Source organism: Molothrus aeneus, chromosome Z, assembly GCF_037042795.1.
Source record: "Molothrus aeneus isolate 106 chromosome Z, BPBGC_Maene_1.0, whole genome shotgun sequence".
NCBI classification, from domain to species: Eukaryota; Metazoa; Chordata; class Aves; order Passeriformes; family Icteridae; genus Molothrus; species Molothrus aeneus.
Genome location: NC_089680.1, coordinates 46,421,773 through 46,442,199, shown reverse-complemented (window position 1 = coordinate 46,442,199; position 20,427 = coordinate 46,421,773). Strand labels below are relative to the sequence as shown.

General features: G+C 47.9%; 1 protein-coding gene across 1 annotated transcript in view; it reads left to right on the top strand.

The window, feature by feature from the left end:
* The first annotated feature begins 1,152 nt into the window (after positions 1–1,152).
* CORO2A (coronin 2A) overlaps positions 1,153–20,427 on the top strand; it is a 57,439-nt gene continuing 38,164 nt past the window's right edge. Inside the window, exon 1 of the mRNA XM_066569839.1 lies at positions 1,153–1,211. The gene's annotated coding sequence lies outside the window, so the exon portion shown is untranslated. The remainder of the gene's footprint in view (positions 1,212–20,427) is intronic.

Below are 20,427 nucleotides of genomic sequence, written 5' to 3'. Positions count from 1 at the left end.
AGACATTTTTTTGGAAGGGTTCACGAGGCCTCTACCCCTTCTGTCTTTGTCTACATGTGCCAAGGTTGATATACAGCTTCTTGATAAACAGTACTTTGCCTTGAGGAGTTAATAATTGGTAACAGCATCCACGCTATCATTTGGGCACGTATGCTTTTCTGTTTGCTCACTTACACTGATCTGCAGCATCTCACTTGTGAAGGACACTGAGTCTCATAGTCTTGTCACAGCTGCTAGCTCAGCCCAGAGCTGCTCTGCCACCCAATGAGTGATGGGACTAAGGTATGTAGATGAGCTATCTGTCTCAGACTCTGATTAATCAGACAGGACCAGAACAATGTTAGCTGAGGTGGTGACCTGGCAAAAGAAACCTCTGCTATTTGATCTTGGGTGCTGCTGTCTACTTACCAAGTTCCTTATTCAGGGCACTGAGGAGTTTTGCAGTGCTGCCAAGGTACCAGCTGACCCCAAAGAATGAGTGTGAGATCTGTGAGAAGCTTTCTAAAGCCATATGCCATCAGTAAAGGGCCTGCAGCTTTGGGCCAGTCTCTCTCCATCTGCCAGGGACTACTGAGACAGCCAGAGGCTGCCAGCTAAGGCTGGCACATTAAAACTGTTGCAGGGGTGTGTGCAGTGTTCCGGATGCGCGGTACCTGGTGGGCACAGAGAACTCCGAAGCTCTCTGAGCTAATGCAAGGCCTGTGGCACTCACTGCAAGTGACGGCAACGTCCTGATGCTGTCAGGTCGATCTCGTAAGGAGGATCACGCAACCACCTTTCACCATGTGCCTCTGGGCACAGAGTCGAGGACCCACCTGCAGCGGCGATGGTGACGGCGAATGGCACCATCATTGGCTCGGGTGGGATGGCTCCCAAGCCCAGGGATGGCTCCCAAGCCCAGGGTAGCGGAGATGCACCGGAACACCTTGCTGTGGTTGCGGAGGGGCTCTCCCCGTCTCGGCACCAGGACAAACCCTCGCTGGCCACGGGAGGTTGCGCCCAGGGGCCGGGCACGGCCGCAGACCTGATCGCCCCGGTCAGGCTCTTGGGAGCTCCACGGGGCCAGCGGCAACCTCCGGTGCCCGCCGGCACCTCCCGGCTGCAGGGCGCGGCGCGGGGGCGGGACGGGGCGGGGACCGCGGGCGGGCCGGGCTGGGCTGGGCTGGCGCGGCTCCCGTGCGCACGTCCAGACCCCCGTGGCCAGCGGCAAGGTACGAGAGCGCGGGTGGTGGTGCGGGGCGTGGGGCCGGGGCAGGCGCGGGCAGGGCCGGCTCGGGCACCTGCCGCAGCCCAGGGCCTGCGGAGCTCGGCGGTGCCGGGGAGCGGGAGGGGACGCCCGCTCTGCCCGTCTTGCGCCGGGGGTGCCGCAGCTCCCTCCGGCCCCACCCCGCTTTGTGAGGAGCTGGGGCAGCCGCCTGCAGCGGCGGGACACCGACGGCCGGGGGATGCCCTGGCCGCCCAGCGCCGCAGGCCTCGGGCATCCCCCGTGCTGCGGCGGAGCGGGGCGTTCCGGCCGGCCGCGGCCGGGGCAGCCGGTGCTGGTCGCGCCCTCGGCGGGTAAGATTCGCTCGGCGGTAGCGCCAGGGCTATTCCTGCAGGGATCTGCCGGCGGGGTTTTCTGCGCGGGGTGTGGCGGACTGGCAGCCGGCCCGCGGCGGGAGCCCTCCGACTGGGGGTCTCTAGGCAGCGGTGCGCGGAGCAACAGGGCTTCTTGCTGACCCGAGCCGTCCTGGTGCCTGGTCGGGAAGGTTGCCCCTGCTGCCAGCCCTGCCGCCGGTGGCACGGTTTGGCATCTGTATAACTTCGCTTATTATTTATACAGAAGCCTGACCTGTGGCTGTGTGTGCGATGACTTAAATTTGGCCTCTTTCCTGCGAGTTGTGGGGAATTCGGGTGCTTGATGTCAGGGTAGGTCGCATCTTGCACTGAGCGTGACGACAGCCACATCAATGACTCTCTGGCACCGGGATCCCCTGGTCCCACTTCCCCCTGAACGGGCAACTGGCACCTTGAAGGAGTCTTATTTTCAGGCAGCACAGCTTTGAAGACTGCTTCTTCCGTGGGTCTGGCTTTGATGCCGCAGCTCTGTCAAAGGCCAAGACAGGCTGTTGCGAAGGGATGTGTAACAGACAGCACTTTGCAGACCTATGGCCCGGTGAGGCAAGCTATGTGCAGTGTCTGAACACATTGTCACTTTGCAGGGAGTGGTGCCCTCCTTGTCATGCTCTGGAGCATCCTGTCTGTTCCTGATTTCCATGCCACCCTGCCTCAGCCCCAGCCCTTTTTATTTATACTTTCTAAGAAGACGCTGTGCTGCAGTCCTTGTGAAGGGTATTTACCTCGACAGGCTTAGCCTCTTTTGGCCTCTTCGTGCTCAAGGGAAGTGATTTCTGCTGAGGATTCAGGGAACATTTGGGAGAAGGTTGACTGATGGTTGCCTTTAAGCTTCTCCAGTGCAGGCTCCCCAGTGGGTTAACAAAGGAGCAGCCTGTGTAGCCCTGCTGTTCCCTTTGTTCTTCCTCTGGCTGTGCCCTCTTTGGAGAGCTCTGATCTCTCCTGGTTTGATCAGAGATAGGGAGTGACTGATGGAGACACGAGGGAGTTCATGTTTTGGTTGTGAGCATTTCAGGAAACTCTAGGGCATTGGGAGGCAGAATAGGGGAGAGCTGGTTGCTTCTTAGAGACAGGAAAAAAAGATGTGTTTTCATCTGTGCTGCTGTTATTTGGTGAATTAGCATTATGACATCTATTGTTATAGCTTCAATGAGCTGTGTTTCAAATTCATACAATCTGTTATGCTGTAGCAAAAAATCACTGCCCGTTATCTCAGTAGAGCTGCCTTAGACAGGAAATGTGAGACCCAGGTACTGGACAAAGAGCCACACAATTCTGCTGCCTGCACCCCAACTCTGCCCTAAGTTCCTCCTGGCCCCTCTTCCTCTGAGGCAAAGCATCTGAGCATGAGTGTGCCAGTTTTTGCTAGTCCAGGGGTGAGGGAGACCACTGTCCCCTGCCTGACTAGCAGCACTGATCACCTCCGTCCCGTTCATCCATCTAGCTGCTGGCTGTGTCTGTGCAGCAGGTGGATTTCGTGGTGGCAGGTCAGGGTATCTCCAGATGTTGTATATTTCTCATTCTCCTTTTCTGCCTGGGTAATTACTGCCTGTCTTTCAAGTATGCTGGTTTGTCCCCTCTGAGGAAATTTCCCGCTCTGCAAATGCCAGTAATGGATAATATTTTCACATTTCTGTGTCTGCTACATTTGTTAGTAGCTGGATAATGAGTGGATTTTCAGTTGCCTAAGTCTGTGAGTCTCTTTCTAGGTGTGTTGGTACTGGGCAGGTTGCTGTCTCTGGAACAGGTTTATGGTGCTTCTGCAAGGGGGAGTACTCTCTTGCCTGTGGGCTGTCTGGACTGCCAGATGCCTAAATGTGGTGTGAGCTGTGTTTTGGGGATGAATAGCTGAGTACAGAGCAGGTCCCTGTGCTGTAAACCTCAGGTGCCCAAGCACTCACTGTTACAGAGGCTTAGGGAGAGAACTGAAAGCTTTGGCATATCCCAGAAAAAAAAAGGTAATTCTTTGAGTGACAGACGGTTGCCTTGGGGCAGGCTAAGCTGTATTTTATGCATGACCTTGCAGGCTCCTCATAATTTGTGGTCAGTTTGCTGCCTCTGACTTTTTTGTATTCGTTGATCCACAGTGGCTGCATAGCATGAAGTCTTCATGCTACCTTGTTAGATCCTGATTTCCCCAGGCAGGGATTTTGATGGGAAAACTACTGGCGAATGGGCTGTAACAGGGTATGACAGAGACTCAGTGAGGAAACAGTGTGGAGGGAAACTGTGCCAGATCATTTCCCCACTATCTACTCTTGGCTGGTTCAAGGGGACTCAGCTGGTCCTTAACAGCCCCACCCTGTTCTCCACTCTCATAGGAAAACTTTGTTTGAAGTGTTTGCTTCAACAAAAAAGCCCCACAAAATGCCAGCACCTTATCTGAATGTTCCTGACTCCCAGTTATAAACACCAGTGATCTTACAGCTGGCCAGTGGGCTGTCTGGGTGGTTGCTGTGGTTGCTACTAAACTGCTGCTCGGAGCCAAGGGCATCCCTGGTGAGGCTGGACAGCAGCTGTGCTTTGAAAGAGCTGTGTCTGTGTCTGGCCACCTCGTGATGCACAGCAGGAGCACAGACGGTCTGGTCTCTTGCTCCCGTGGCAAGAAGGCACTGGAGTGGTGGTGTGGTGAGGTGTTTCACATGTAGTCATTCCGTGGCTTCCCGTAAGTGCACGCTGTAAAGCTGCTCTGGCTGCAGAGCTGAGTGAGGCAAGCAGCCTGCAGCACACTGCAATTATGCTGACGTGCCTCCTGCCTCTCCTCAGGAGAAACAGGAAAAACCTTTACATCATCCATGAGACTGTATTGGCTGAGAGATTTTGATACTCACAGGGTTATACTGGCTTGTAAGTAGAAGCTAGACTGGCCTGGTGTTTCCAGGGATTTCCCCTCTGTGGTATTACAGGCTTGCCAGCAATTCCCCATTTTGAAAATACACCCTGCAGGGCTCTATTAGTGTAATGCTGATGCTTACTATTTCTAAAGCACTTTGAAATTCACAAATGGGACTTTCTGACCCTCAGCCAAGCAAAATCCTTTCTAAAGCTTGGAGACATGCTGCTGCCAAGAGTAGTACCAATGATAGTGTGCAGCTCCAAGCCCTGTTCTCTCTTCCCTTGTTGACCTGTTCCCTGCTCTGCTTCACACAGTTTCAGATTTTCCAGTGCACAAAGTTTGGTGTCTCTCTCGCTCTTTCTTCTGAGCATCCTTCTGGGCTCTGGTTTGTTGAAGAGTTTCCTTCCAGTCTGGTGAATAGCCTGCTTTTTATCTCTGTGCCAAGAAACATGGACCTACCTGCAGAGAGGAGGTTGCAACTGATGACTCTGCACTGCCTCTCTCCCTCTGGGGGACAAAGTCACCTAGGAAAATGATAAGGAAGACAGAGCAGAAGAAAATCCCAGCAGCTGTGGTATTTTTATAGCTGAGATTAAGACAAAGTTCATGAAAGCTGATAAGATAGCATCCAGGAAAGCAACAGAGGCCAAACTCCATCTTGTTCTTCCTCCTGCGGTACTGGGAGTTGTGCTTAAACAGGAGAGGAAGCAATGCTTGGGGGAGAGCTCCTCCCAGAAAAAGGTGACTGGGCAAGGCTGTCCATGTCAGGGTTGCATTAATACAGGAAATAGGATCCTCATAACTTGAGGATCTTGTACATAAAGTTCAGTAGGGACAGTCAGAAAAAAAAGTGTGGGGAGGGGCCAAGGCAAATACTGGGTTTACTCCCAAGAGCCAAAATTAATCAGTCCTTGCTCTACAAATACCGTGATTTAAACTTGCCTTCCAGAGCATATGTTAAAAGGTCTGAATTGCTCCTTGGGAGAGTTTGAAATCTCTGGATCCCCTCCCAGCTTTTCTGAGAATCAGTGGTAGGGTGCATGAGAAGTGCTTGGTGGGCAATGCTTTTTTCTCAGACATGGCTCACTCTGTGGCCTGGGACATGGACTGATACAGCAGGTGAACAAGAACATGTGCACAGGTCTGGGAGCAGCAGATCTCTCCCTGAACTGTCTGTCCTACTCCAGCCTCACTTGGATCTTGTTTGGCCATGGGGTGTTAGCATGTAGGACGTTTGCCAGTCTGCCAAAGGACCCCTGAAGGGCTGCCCCTGAATGGCCCCCAGTGTCACACCATTGATCTGTGCTGAGTCCTGTAGCACCACAGCTACCCTGTTGGGTATCTGTGCAGTTTTGCCTTCTGGGCTGCAGCAAATTTGACTCTACCAGTGCTGTTCAGCTCTCAGCCACCTTTCACATGGTTACATTGAGGTTATAACAAGTTATTTAAACCAGTGTTTCACAGTGTTTTCCCTAAGCAAGAATACACAAATCTTGAAAAATGTAAACCATATCGCCTTAGAAAAGCATAGCTACCATTTTGCCTGAATTGCTGTCAGAGTTGCAGTGCTCGTTTCTAGGAAGCCTAACACTGATGTTTTTAGGAGCACCACCTGTAATGTGAATGATGCCAGGAAAGACCAATCTTCCTTGTCACCCTTGGTTTCTTCTAGTCTATCTGCTCTGTAAAAGGAGCCTGTGCTGGCAACAAAATTGCAGGGTAATAGGTACAGAGAATCCAGACAGCTCTTTAATTGCAAGAGACAAGTAGAAGTGGTCAAAGATTGTCTTGCTAACATCTACTTAAATGTAATTAGTTCACATTATTTTTCTCTGCCATTTTCTCTAATTTAATTTGAATACCAAAATGCACACATAGAGGAACAAAAACAAAATCAGAATAGCATTGCTCCAAGTTCCTGCTCTTGTAATGTTCAGTTTCTTTACATGAGAGGCCCTTTTCCTTGCAGTCAGGGAGGATCAGAGTCTGTCTTCTGACCCCTCCTGCCTGTGGTCATGGCTGTTTCCCTTTGAATTTGCAAAAGGTCTTTATGTCAGCAACTGATGCTTGAGTCTTAATTGAAAAGATTGATTTTGCTAATGATAGCCTGGCATCTGACATGTTCCATAGAAATCAATTGGAATTCAGTGTCTCACAGTCTTAAAAATCAGGGTATTTAAAGGGTTAATAGGGATTGAAGGGTTTGACTTTACAGCCTCTTGCATCTATTTGAAGCTCATGCTCCTGTCATACATTAATCTTCTTGTGCAGTAGTTCTGGGTGTGATGCATCCTGCCAGGCAACACAAGTCTTGGAGCAGAAAAACCCAACCCTTCTATGAGATTTTATAGGTAAAAGCTCAAGTGGAAAGTTGATGCTTTTGTCTTTCTTGGTCTCCAGGTTGTATTTTGGTGAACTCTTGGTTTCTGTGGAATTGAAAAGATCAAAAATCGCTTCTGTCTTTATAGATAATGGATTCTTCAATTGGGCTGACAAACCACAATGAAAGCCAGTAGCTGGAAGCAGAAGTTATTACTTGGCAAAATAATAAGGCATTTGTGTTTTTTAGCAGCAAAGAGGAGGAATCGTGGGAAGAGCTTCCCAGGATGATGCATAGCTAGAAACTCGAACAGGATGATCACCTAAATAATGTCACTTAGTGCAGATTGCAGTGTTCTCTGGAAGTAGGTGACATCTCTCAGTCTGCCATTAACCAAACAGCAGCTACCTGGCCTCCTGCAGGAGTTTCTGTTCTCCAGCTAGTCACCACTAGAGCATCTCATCTCACAGAGGAGACCATACATGTCTCCTCTCCAAGCTCTCAGCATGTTCTGCTGGGCTTTGCCCTTAGGGTCCCAAGGTGGTATTCTTGTTCCCTAGCACAACAGCTGACTTTCTCTCCTGAGTTATGTTTTATGGTTGTTGAAGGGATGACAGTTTGAAGGCAGGAGTCCTCTGAGCCAGTTTGAACATTGACTGTAAGTGGAGAAGGATTTCACTGGCTGTGTTGACTTGCGGCCTGGAGAGGGTGGGGTAGGTGACTCATCCTCATGGAGGCAGAGCACTGTGTACGACCAGTACTTGCTTTTGTGATTGGTGTGTAATGACCGACTGAGTTCACAATTATCCAGACAGGGGCTTAGCAGGATGTTTTTCTTGACTTTAGTACCCCCACCTCTGGAGATTTTCAGAATTCACATGAATGAGGCTGTGAAAAGCCTGACTTGACTTAAAGGCTAACCCTATTTTGACTGAAAGTTTGTGCTCTGGACCATCCGAGGTCCCTCCCAGCCTAAATTTGCCTGTGATTTGGTCATGATACTAGAAGCAAAAACCTGGTGATGATATTAGAAGTTTCCCTAAGTTAAAGCAAGGAAACCCACAGCTAAAATCCACCTAGAAAGTCTGTCTTGGTCCTTGTGTTTCATGTTTCCTTCCCAATGTTCATTATGCATGTTGAACTCAGATGAGTGGTTAAGAATTCCTAACTTTCTCTGCAGCACATATATCTGCTTTATATCTGCTGAATTAAGAAAAAATATCAAAGGATATCCTTGAGTATATTTTGGTCATTCTTGAGGTTTAAAAAAATCCTATTTCACTAAAGATATCCTGCTCTTAACTTGGGGAATCTCTTTGTTTTGAGACCTTTGATTTGGTGTTCATTTGTCTGTGGGCTGTTACTAGAATAGAGCTTCTTAAGCTTGATAGAGAAAATGCATTTAATGTGTAAAGAGGGAACTGAAGTGACAATTTCTCTACCTTCTCTTTCTCTCAATTTTGAGAAACTAGTCATTATTTTATGTACGGTTTTGTATATTTCTGAAGAGTTTTACAATGTCTATACTTCCTTCCCTGACATGACTTGCAACATGAACTTCTCTATGACTTCATGGCAGCTTACCTTACATAGATAAAAAAATTAGCAGCATTTGTACTCTTATTTCTGCCTGTCTTGCAGTCAAACTCAGTTGTGTGAGTTTGGAAGATTAATGGCACTAGAAGTGTTTCACACACCTTTCATTGTTGTGGGGCTCTGCTTCACTGGTGCCACTGGCCACTACCAGTACCGGCAGATGACCATATAGTGGTTTTAGTCTATTAGTCTGGAAATCTGCAAGTGTCTTCAACTCCTGTAGAAAAGCAAAACTTCCTCAGGAAATCCAGTTTTTTATTTTGAGCTGTTTCCAAACTAACCCTTTTTAAACTTTCATGTCTACCTGTGTCATTACCTGCTGTCCTTCCTACCCCTGGAGCTCCCTGGCATGACAGTGTCATGCAAGGCAGGTGTAGCACTCACCTGAAGTCCTTGAGCCTGCTCAGGGAGCCCTCTGTGGGACTCATCCCACTTGCTGTCATCTCAGGCTAAGCTAGGAGCACAGTGCTGATTTTCCACTGGCTCTGACCAGTCTTCAGAAGTTTCCTGGAGCCTGAAGGCTATCTGGTACTGGAAAGCCCTAGATACTGATGTAATTTCATGAACACATATAAAATATCCACAGAAAACTGCATATGCAGATAGCTGCGGTGAAGCCCTGTGTGTCCTACCCAGTGCTTTATTTCTCACTCTTCTTACACAAACAGCCTTTGTTTTTGCTGCCTAAGGCATGGAAATAGCATCCCAAGCTGCCTGGCCTGTATTATGTCAGGAATTCAGAATTCTGCTTTAATTCACAGCCAGATTTTAAGGACTGTGCTACCTTTCTGGGTTTTCTTTAATTTTTTTTTCTTTTTTGTACTGCACTGATTTAAAGAAAACCCCAAAACGGTCTGGATACATCTATAATGCAACTTGGTCTTCGATGCCTTGTGCCAAACTAGCTTCCTGCAGCTCACTGAGGACCTGGTAATGCAGAAGGGAATGCAGAGAAGGATAACTGGAAAAGGTATGTCTGAAAAGGGATATGACATACAGCTTTTCACATATGGTAGTATGATGGGATGGAGGGTTCAGATAGGGAGTGATTGTTCCTCTGTTTATCATTGCCCAGGAACTACAGGATACAGATAAACAGTGTAAAGCATTGACACAGGATGTTGGGGATGTGGTTCAAGAAAAGCCATTAGATGAATCTGCAGGCGGAAAATCCATTAGGGCTGGCTAAACAGACAGATAAGCCTTTGGCTCAAAAAGTCAGTGAGGCACAGATGCTCAGAGCTGACTCAAAGCCATAGAAAAGATCAGTTTGTCAGCATGGATATCAGCTATGCTGGGGAAATAGGCTGGCATAGAAAGCAGCAGTGGTAGAAGGACAGAGAGCCTGTAGCAGGGAGGTCTGCTGGGATGTGGAGGCACTTCCAGAGGTGCTCCTGGCTGGAAGGGTTGAAGTGAAGGCTGGTGCATTGGGACAAAGCTGGAAGATGATCAAAACTCATCCTGGCGGAGATACGTGAAGGGGCTGTGAGGAATGAAGTATACAGTGATTAAACTACTACAGTGTGGGAAGAGAGGCTGATCTTCACTGCTGGGAGGTGTGAAGATGGAGAGGTGTGAAGAATGAGACTGGAGGAGAGCAGTGGTGCTGAATCAAATGATCAGAGATTGAGGAGCACCTAAAAGAAATATTAGAGTGCAGTACTTGGAGGAGAGCAGGTAAATAGTCTATATGAAGACAGGTAAGGCTGAAGGTCAAACAGAGAGGGATGTCTGTGTGCAGTGACTCCCCTACATGCTAACTGTAACATCTACAGTTCAAGAAAAGCAGATCTGGAGAGTGAAAGGGGTGATACCAGGACTTTTCATATCCACAGGTATTTTGGATGTTTTAGTTTGACTCAGCTGGTTCCATAGCAGATGGAGAATACTGGGTCCTGATCCTGGAATGGTTTTAATTTCAGCTGGAGAAAATCCTATCTGCATGTTCCAAGATGGCGTTGCAATGCAAACTGGAGTGCAATGAATGGCAGCAATAAAGAGATTGGCTCCAAACCCATGCTCCAAGTCTGAACCAAACAATACTTTTGTACTTGCACTGATGGAATAGTTTCAGAGTGATGGCAGTGATTTCCAGAAACTGTATATTTGCCAAGCCAGCAGGTGAATGAATTGGCACAGAATCTCTTTTCCCTGGCAGGGAAAGCATGGGTAGTCTTCCCACTTAGTCAGCATCAATCAAAGCCAGACTAAAAACCAAAAAGCAAAACTCAACCTGCTACTGATGCTCTAAACGATGAATTTTAAAATTTATGATGTATAGGGTACCATACTCACAATGGGGTGACATCAAACTGGAGACCTGTCCCTAGTGAGCTGCCACAGGGCTCCATCCTTGGCCCTTTAACATCTTCATTAACAGCTTGGGTGCAGCACTGAAAGGGATACCAAGCAAGTTTGCCAATGACACTTAATTGCAGGAACTGTTAACTCCCTTGAGGACAGAGAGGCCCTGTGGAGAAACTCTGATAAAATAGAGGGCTGGGCAACCACCAACAGTATGAAGTTGAACAAGGGGAAGTGCTGGATTGTGCACTTGGGATGGGGCAGCCCTGGATGTGTGTATAGACTGGGGAGCAAGAGACTGGAGAGCAGCTCCATGGAATGGGAGCTGGGGGTCCTGGTCAGTGGCAAGTTGAACGTGAGTCAGCAGTGCCCTGGCAGCCAGAAGGGCCACCCGTGTCCTGGGGGGCATCAGGCACAGCATCACAGCCAGGCAAGGGAGGGGATTGTCCTGCTCTGCTCTGCTCTGCATTGGGGCAGCCTCACCTCGAGTGCTGGGGGCAGTTCTGGGTAATAAAAGACATTGAGCTGTTAGGGAGTGTCCAGAGGAGGCCAACAAAGATGGTGAAGGGCCTAAAGGTGAAGCCATATGAGGAGCAGCTGAGGTCACTTGGTCTGTTCAGCCTAGAGGAGACTGAGAGGAGACCTCATTGCGGTTGCAACTTCTTTGTGAGGGGAAGAGGAGGGACAGATACTGATATCTACACTCTTGTGGCCAGTGACAGGACTTCAGGAAAAGTCCTGAAGCTGATTTAGAGAATGTTTAGGCTGGATATCAGCAAAAGGTTCTTCACCCTTAGGGTGGTGGGGACTGGAACAGGCTCCCCAGGGAAGTGATTACAGCACTGTGTAAGACCCCTTGGGGCGCCCTGCGTGGGAGACTCCTAATAAAAGTTCTATGCCAGGAGTAGGAGACGAACGGAACTTTTTCAGTCTTCAGGTTGCTGTTTATTTTTATCTTGTCAGAAGTTCTGTGTGCCATCTACACCAGACTCAGCACACATGGAGAAGACAGCAAAAAAGGTCACAAGATGTACAGTTTCAAGGTTTTTTTTTTTTAAAGCTATTTTATCCAATTAACCCTTAAAACATACTTTATTTCTACTTATCTATCAATAACTAATTATATGTCTGCCACACAACATCTGCATTGTGGCTCTCCCCAACACAGCAGAAAATGGAGTAGATGAAGAAGGAACCAGCCAACACCCAAAATCCTCCATTTGTTCTTCTGTCTACCTCCTTCTGTCTACTAAAAACCCAAAATTCTAAATTTTTCACCCTGTGATAAACTATACTATTATCTATTTCACACACTTGCAGATTCCAATTAATCCCAAATTCTTGGAAGCCCTCTCCATGGAAGAAGGTTAAAAACAGTAATTTCCTGGGAATCAGGACTTGTCAGGACAGGCAGTAAAATACTCCCCATGCCCTGGGTTCCAACACAGCACCAAGCCTGACAGCGTTCAAGAAGTGTTTGGACAATGCTCTCACATGGAGTAACTCCTGGGATTATCCTATGCAGGGACAGGAGGTATATTTCAACAATCTGGATGGGTCCCTTCCAACTCAGCATATTCTATGATTCTATGACATGGTGGAAGAAAGCATTGGCTGTTGTGCCTGTGACACCTGCCTTTGCCACTCTCTTGCTGGCTTGTCATGCTTCATGTAAAAGTGGCACCTGCTGTTAAAGAGCTCAAAAGTGTGTTAGGAGTTTTCTGGAGAACAGACAGATGTCAATTCTGACTTAATTAGCCACTCAAAGAGAAAGGCCTCAACTTGAATCATAATTCCACAGGCACTGCATGGGTGTGGGAGAGTTTCCCACACTTCTCTTCTGTGTGGGCCCCTCACTATTTTTTTGTATGCAGATGATGCTGTTTGGCAGGTGAATGAATTCTGCAGCTATGGGTTTCAGAGAATACCTCTGATACTGCCTGCTGCCTTTCAAGGAACAAAGTCCTGCTGTCATTGCCTTCAGAAGGACAGGGACCATTTCCCTCTAATTCTGGCTCACATCTGAGAAACTCTCAGCTAGTTTTTCTCTGGTCTATGGTAGTAGGTATGTGTGTCCTTTGCTGCCAAACCCATTTGCTAGCAGAAAGATACAACTTCTGGGAGGGCAGTTAGAGAGCCAAACTCTCCTTGGCACTGACAGTGTAATAAGCAGACCAAGAATGCAAGCTGCAGCTGGAGGGAAGTAAGTCAGACATTAGAGAAAACTTCATCCCCAGCAGGGCAGTGGGACCAGGCAGGTGGAGACCATCATCCTTAGGGACTTCGAAGGCTCCACATCTGTCCCGATTTAGAGCTATGGATAGGTTGACTGTGAGGCTTAACTGGAGACCAGAGAGGTGGGGTCTCCTACACTGTGCCCTTGCATGGCTGTGCTTTCCTTCCCAGACAAATAGGAGCCTGGTTAGTGCCCCTCCATCTCTTCAGCAGTTTTCATTTCCCCAGGCAGCTTCAGGGATGAGATACAGACTTGGTGTCACTGGCCAGGATCTCATCACATTCAAGCCTGTGTACACAGCTCCAGCCATGGGGGAGTGCAGTGACATGGCATCACATTAGATGTAAGGGCTGTATATTGAGACATCCAAGTGAAGTGTGTAACCTCCAAACCTCGACAGAACTCAGGAGAAACATCTGCACTGGGTGCATTTCCTTTGTCTCACCATCCTGCTGAGCACTTCAGGTTTTCTCATGCATCTGTGTTCTGGTGGCTGCCACAACTGCTCAGGTAGGCAGAAGAGGTTTGAGAGGAAATCTGGCTATCCCAATGGATTCCACTTTGACTCCTGTGGGCAAGTAACCAAGATATTGGGAGGTGAACAATATTGAACCCATGAACCTTTGCTGAAAGGAAAGCCTTTTGTACAGTAGCCTTTAGAAAAGACACCCTCTCTGCCAGATGTCTGCAGGTCTCACAATAAGGACAGGAGGGCCAGGTGTCCTTGTCTTCCCAAAGAACATAGCAGGTTACTGAGACCCAGCTGCATCATTTTGATGGAGAGCTGAACTTTGGTTTCTGAAACCCAGAAGCCAGCTTGGCCTTGAATAGCAGGAAACTTCTTTTTGAGAAACAGGAGAGTGAAAGCCTGGTGTTCTGGTTTCAGGAGAAACTGCTGAGCTTTGGAGAGTGTCTGATGACAAGTTTTTCAAGGTTCCCTTTCTGACAAGAAATGTGGCAATGTCCCTGAAAGTTCGTAACTTACTTTTTAAGCTGAGTTTCTGCATGTGGGGGGGCAAAGAGGCTTTGAGTTTTTATTGTTCTTTGAACCAAGATTGTTTTATTTGCTTTCCTTTTCTAATGAAGCAGGATCTTGCCAGCATATAAAAGGTCTCTAAGGTGGAATTTGGCCTCTTGTTGAATTCAGAAGCACATTAGTACTTACAAGGAAGTTGATAAGCAATAATATTTTCTTTGCTGCCCAGGTAACCAGCAAAGTGAAAGAGGGTATTGTCTCTGGAGAATGCAGGCAAGTTAGCTTTATCTTTCTGTACACAGGCTATCTTGGAAGGCTAGAGGTGAATCAGAGGAAGGCGGGGCTTACCCTCCAAAGAGGCTGCCATTGCCCCATCCTTTGCTTCTGTAATACTGCCTCCTGCCCTTCCTTGGAGCTCTGATAAGCCTAATGGAACTGAGCTGAGGTTGGGGTTGTTTTGGGTTTTGCTAGTCTCCACACTCCCCTGATCCACTATGATATCTTGTAAAGGCCATGTTGACTGAAGGCACTTAGGTCCTCAACTCACCATGTTTCTTTCTGTCAGAACTTGCAGAGTATGGCACCACATGAGGCAGAAAAGGGAATGGTGAAAGGACAGGTTGAACTGCCAAAAAAAGGTGTTACCACTGAGTGTGTAATCATTCCTGGAGTATTCTCCTGTGCCTCCTGGGATGTACAAATTGACTTTGCACTGACTGAGCACAGGTGTGTTCACACACCGTGAAGGGTGGTCTGTACGCTTCAGCTTGATTTATAGCTGACATTGGCTGAGAAATATTAATAAAGAAACTTCTCCTGTGGCTGGGGGTGATTTGTGAGCAAGTGGTATGAACCTTCAAGAAGCAGAGCTCCAGGTGCTGTTGGCAGTGGAGTAAGAATGATGGTGCCTCAGGCTCCCTTGCTCCAGGTTGCTTGTGGGAAGAATGATGCTTGTCAGGCCACTGCAGGGAAGTCCAATATCTGGCAGCAGAGCCTCCATGGGTACTTCCCAGCTCCTGGGCTTTCTAAGCAGGCTGGAGGCTCCAGACTGCCTTATGCCTATAACGAAGGTTAAACCAGCCCTCTATGAAATTTAATAAAGATAAAAGTCAGTTTCTGCCCCTGATGTGCAGCCTCTCCCTGCAGTGAAAGGAGCAGCTCTTGTGAAGGCTGTGAGGGTCCTGGTGGGCAGCAAGTTTGACCAGAGTCATCTGGTAACTCTGCAGGGTACCTGCAACCTGAGCATCTCCACAAGACTCCAAATAGGCACATTTTCCAAGGGGGCCAAAGGGATCTCATCAGTCTTTCAAACTCGTCTGGACAGTCTAAGGAACCTGACCTCCCTTTGTAGTGAGCTTTGCTGTGGGCTGAGGACAGGACTGACTCAGGACCTCCAGAAGTGCCTTCTGGCCTGAGGTTTTCATGTGGTTATGTGATTTAGCATTGTAATTTCTCTTTGCTTCTCTCACGTGTCCCAGGGAAGCTCAAGTACACATTTGGCATCAAGATTGGAAGTGACCACAGCAATAAAATAAAGAACAGGTGACAATTCAGCCAGTACTTCATGATGTGCACTTCAAAGTGTTCTAGGGGGTTCTACCCAAAATATAGTCTTGGATTCCTCACCAGATCAGATGACAGGAGAGCTTGAGCCTCTTCAAAGATACTTGAGACTGTGGTCTCTCCTGGTTTTTCTCTTTGCTCTCTTCGCTGCTCCTCAACATCATTGCTGACTGTGCTGAGTTAAAAATAACCTGGCTGAGCTATTTTTATAAGGCACATGTACTCCCTTGTCCATCTCCCTGGTTTGCCAGCATTGCAGAAGAGCACAGAAGAGAAGTAGCAGGCAGTGGGATGTGGCAGTAGCATGGACAGGTGTCACCAGGAGGGCGTTATTATGCTGGATGCCATGTGGTGTTGCTGCCTGCCTTGGGAGTGCACTGTGGTTTAAGCCTGTGTCTGAACACAAGTGTAGCTGGAAAACTCATCAAGGAAGGCCATGGGATTTTTGCTGTCTCAGCCTTGTCTTGTGAAGAGTGGTCTTGTTTCACTCACTCCTGGCAGCCCTTGCCTGCCCATGGACATATGTGCTTAAAATTATTTTGAGGGTCACAACACTTGGTGTATCTTCCAAAGTAAAAAAATTTGCACGATGTGCATTTTGCCAAGCTTGGGACCTTGGCATGAATTTGGCCTTAACTGGACAGCCTTGAGTTCCATCATTAGAAGGATGCTCTGAGACAAAAAATGTGGTACCAGCTGGTGATGATGTTTGTGGGGTGCATGGCTGCAGTGGGTTTCTGGAGTCTTTCTATTCAGTACAGGCTGGGTCTCTATGCAATGTTGGCCTTCCCTGGCCTAAGCCAATAACTGGGGGATGCAAAAGTACTGAAAAACCCTTTTGCTTATGGTCTGAGCAGAAGATGCCTGTGTCAGTGGAGGAGCCACTGTCTCACGTCTCCTTGAGGCTGTGTCCATGTGGCACTACTGCCAGCATGGGGGAAGGGCTGGCATGACTCCTGCAAGGATTCACATGAGACCTCAAGTCCTGCCCTGGCCACTGTGCACCAAAAATAAGGGGCAAGAGGGGCTGCTGTGCACTGTCAGAGAAATTCCCTTTTTGTGGATGAGGAAATCAACCCATTATTTCAGTTTTGAGTGACTCCTTCACCTTCCTACTTCATGTCCTCTCTACTTGTGCAATGCTTATTCTAGAGCTGTTTGTTTTCCACAGCCAGCTTACCAGGGCACCATATTTAAGTACCCGTGCCATGCTGGAGAGCTGCAAATACATTGGAGTGTTTTTTAGAGCTGGGTTTTCTGTTAACAGACAACATCTCTAGAATATATTGTTCTTTGAGATCTTGCTTTCTGCTGTGATTTTGTCCCCCACCACTTCTGTGGATCCTGGTCCATCTGCACTGGTGGCACGCCCTTTCTCAGGTAGCCAGTAGCCTGCATGATGTGCTCTGCCTGCAGTGACAGAAGCAGTTCCCACAATTCCTGATGGGCTTCCCAGGAGAAGGGACCTTCGTGGTTCTGCAGAGGAGCAGTACTCAAACCAGCATTGGTGATGGACATGGACAAAGTGTCTCTTTTCATCACCTGTTCTGCTTCTGAAAATACACCTTGGAGCATCTGACTGATGCTTGATTTGGTGAAGGCCAATGCTTCATTATGAGGCTTCATTATGAGGCTGTTTTATAGTGCAGGAGAAGGATGTGGCGTGTATGCTGTGTGTCTGGGGAGGCCAGGATGTCCCTCTTGGGAAGGGCCGGCTGCAGCCTCTGAGCTGCTTTTGGGAAGAGACACATGTCTATTTCTGAAAGCCGACTGAAACCTTAGTCTGAGCTCCCTTAATCTGAGCCCGGGAACGGTGGGTGTGGATCCTTATGGAACAAAAGACAAAGAAAGGCAATTGATAAAATCGAGGCCCATCGCTGGATGGCTGATTTAAAAGGCTGGTTCCCAGCTGGCCAATTTAAAAGCTTCCAGCTTTGGTCGCAGATAGGGTTGTTTTTCCAAGGATATGCCTCTGAGCAGCTGTAAAAAGGTCCTGCTGCCTGATAGAAAGGCGTGCTGAAAGGTTTTTATTTGCTACTGTGGATTGATTGGAGTACAGATGCTCTGGAAGACGTGCTGCATTATTCATGTGGTAGATACCGTTGCTAAAAGCTAATGTACAGCCTGGAGGCTGTGAGGAGTGGTACGGTCCTTTGTGTGGTTTTGTTGATTCACTAGAGAGCCTGGACTGCTCTTAAGCTTTTTTTTTTTGAATACTGAGATTGATAAAGCAAATCGAGGAATGTGAGATCACTTAGTTGATGGTTCTCTACCTCCTTTCTTGTTTACAAAAACTATTTGAAGCTTTCTTTCTTTTTTTTCTTTTTTTTTCTTTTTTTTCTTTTGAATGCATTATTCATACACAACTGCTTGCTAGGCTGGCCCTGTTTGCAAGACTTCATCAGTAACTCAGTTTTCTTGTGGCACCAGCTTAAACTGCTTCCCTATCCCGGCTCAAGTGTCTGCAGTAAGTGTCCCACTTCGGATTCTCCATTAATGCATATTCAGCAGCCTTACCCATTAGATTGCCGCTGCTGTACACAGATGCTGGGCACCCAGCAGCAGCAGCAGTGCTATGGGACACACACAGGTCCTGTGTTTCTGCACTCTGGCTGCAGTAGAAGGCCTCACACAGCACTTGTGCAGTGCTGTGACCCACGGGCCCTGTTTTCGTGTGAAGAGGAGAAACTGCAGCACGTGGGGGCAAAACTGCAGTGTGTGTGCTTGTGACTGGACTGCCTGAGGTCCTGTTCTGGAGACTGGCCTGAGAACGTGTTTTTCTGTAGCTCTCTCTGCTGACTGTTAGCAGCTGGCTGTCAATTGACATGGTCAAGACCATGCTCTGATGGTTAGGTTCTCCCTCTGTGGACTCTGAACTGATAAACCTCACCTCCAAGGCAACATTTTCTTCTCAAGGATTTTGCTTCTCAGACCAGAGTTGTGGAAGAGACATAGCCTCAGTGCAGACTCCACCTGCCCTGCCGGTACAACCAAGTCATGACCCAAAAGGTGAAAGCCACCATATCAGTGCTTGTTTATTTCTCTTGTAACAATAAACTTGTAGCCCCTGAGCTTGTAGTGTTGTTTGAGACGACATGTTCAGATGGTATTTAAAGCTCTGGGTTGTTTTATAATCATATGGTCTGGCTGACTTTGGTTCCAAAGGAATTTATTACTGACAATTTCCCCTTGATAGTGTTATAGCATGGAAGTGGAATTTGGATGGCAAGGTCTGTCTAGGGTGTGTCACCTGCTGTATTGCAGGTATGCCTAGGAGAGTGTCCATGGCTTTAAGGGGAACCCAGCTTAAGCTGAGAGGTTCACAAACCATTTGGTGTGATAGATTTGTGGAAAGCAAGTCCAGAAATGGAATGGTCTGTTCTTATTTGTTCTCTCTGGTCTTCTGAGCCAGAAGGCTGGTGTCTGGTGATGAAATTCTGAGGGCTCTGATTTTGTGTTGAAGCAGCAACTCAACACATACTATGATAAACCAGGAAACTATTTCTCATGTGTGTTTCTTACAAGTTGTAGATAACAATTCCTCTGTTTGAAATTCCTCTGTTTGGCTTCAGAGTTGCCTTTTAAAGGGTGTATTTGTATTCCATCTTTGAAGATGGAAACATGTGTGGGTGGATTTTGGAGAAAAAAAAAAGCAAACTCAAAAGTGTAAACCTGAGAGCATTAAATTAAATTAAAAATGTTGCCTGGATGAGAGTGGGAACCAGCAAACTAGTCTGAAACGTGGGTGTGGCAAATGGACACACCTGGGCAAGTGGATTGCCAGTGTATGGCCTGGCCTCTGTGTGCTTATGGCCTTGCTCTGATTGTGCTGCTGGGTGCAGGGAAGTGACTGTCAAAGGACAACAGTCAGAGGTGCTGGACTTAGGAGGTGTGTGACTGATTACTTGCAAAGTTAATGCGTAAATGTTCTGAGGGGGTGTTCTCAGGGAACAATTCCCCACCCATTTCCTGGGCAGGAAAGGACAATTCCTATTTTGAAATTAAAGAGCTATAGGAAGAAGAAACAAAAATGGCAATGATAGTGTTATCTGCTGAGCTGTAAAGTGTGAGCTATAGTTGTTCTCTGGATTTCTAGAGTTTTTGCTTTTTATGTACTGCAAAGGACAGACCTTTGCTTATCCTGTTAGTACCACTGGGCTTTCCAGGCCTGTTTATGTGGGAATACATTTTCAGCAGAAGCTAAAGCCTGTAATTATATTAATGCAATCACACCAGTATTGCTGGTCCTCCTTGGCATGCAGAAAGTAATCCAAAAGAGGTACTTCCTGCAGGGGTAAAGGAGAGGATGCTTTCATCCCTATCTTGACTTTAGATAGCCATGTCTGCACGGGCACATTTGTTGGTGTGCAAAGTAAAACCCACTGTAAGCAGGAGTGTGAGGCTGCCTGTCCTGCAGAGAGCTGCCAGGTTGCACAGAGCTGCAGGCCTGACTTTCCATAGTAGCAAGACTTTGTGCAGCCCAAGAGGGCAGGCTGTGACAGGAGGTGTTCTCTGGCTCACTGATTCTGAATCTGGGCTCCTGGGTGTTGCTCCAGATGTCCAGTCACAGGTGAGACAGGAGGTCTTCTTCTGCTGCAGATAAGGCTTTCTGTGAGTGATCTGCTAATGATACAGATGCTTGCTGCGCTGGCCATGGAGTGTAAGACTGTGTGTTGGAAAAACGTGCTCCCAGAGCCCCAGGAGAACAGAAGCTTAGAGATCCTGAGGAATTGCCCCCCTGGTAGGCTGTGAACAACAAGCACTTTATAGTCCTGCATGCAGCCCGGTCTGGGGATCCCAGTGGGTTCTTGGGATACTGGGTGCTTAGCCAGGGAGTTGTTGCCTAAGGGATGCCCTTTCATCAGCTCAGCAGTGCAGTCCTGTCTGGTAGGGATCACAGCTTCCAATCACAGTAGATTCTTCTAGGGACAAATGCAGAGCCCTCCCCAAGCCTGGCTAAATTCCCCTGTAGCAGCAAGAAG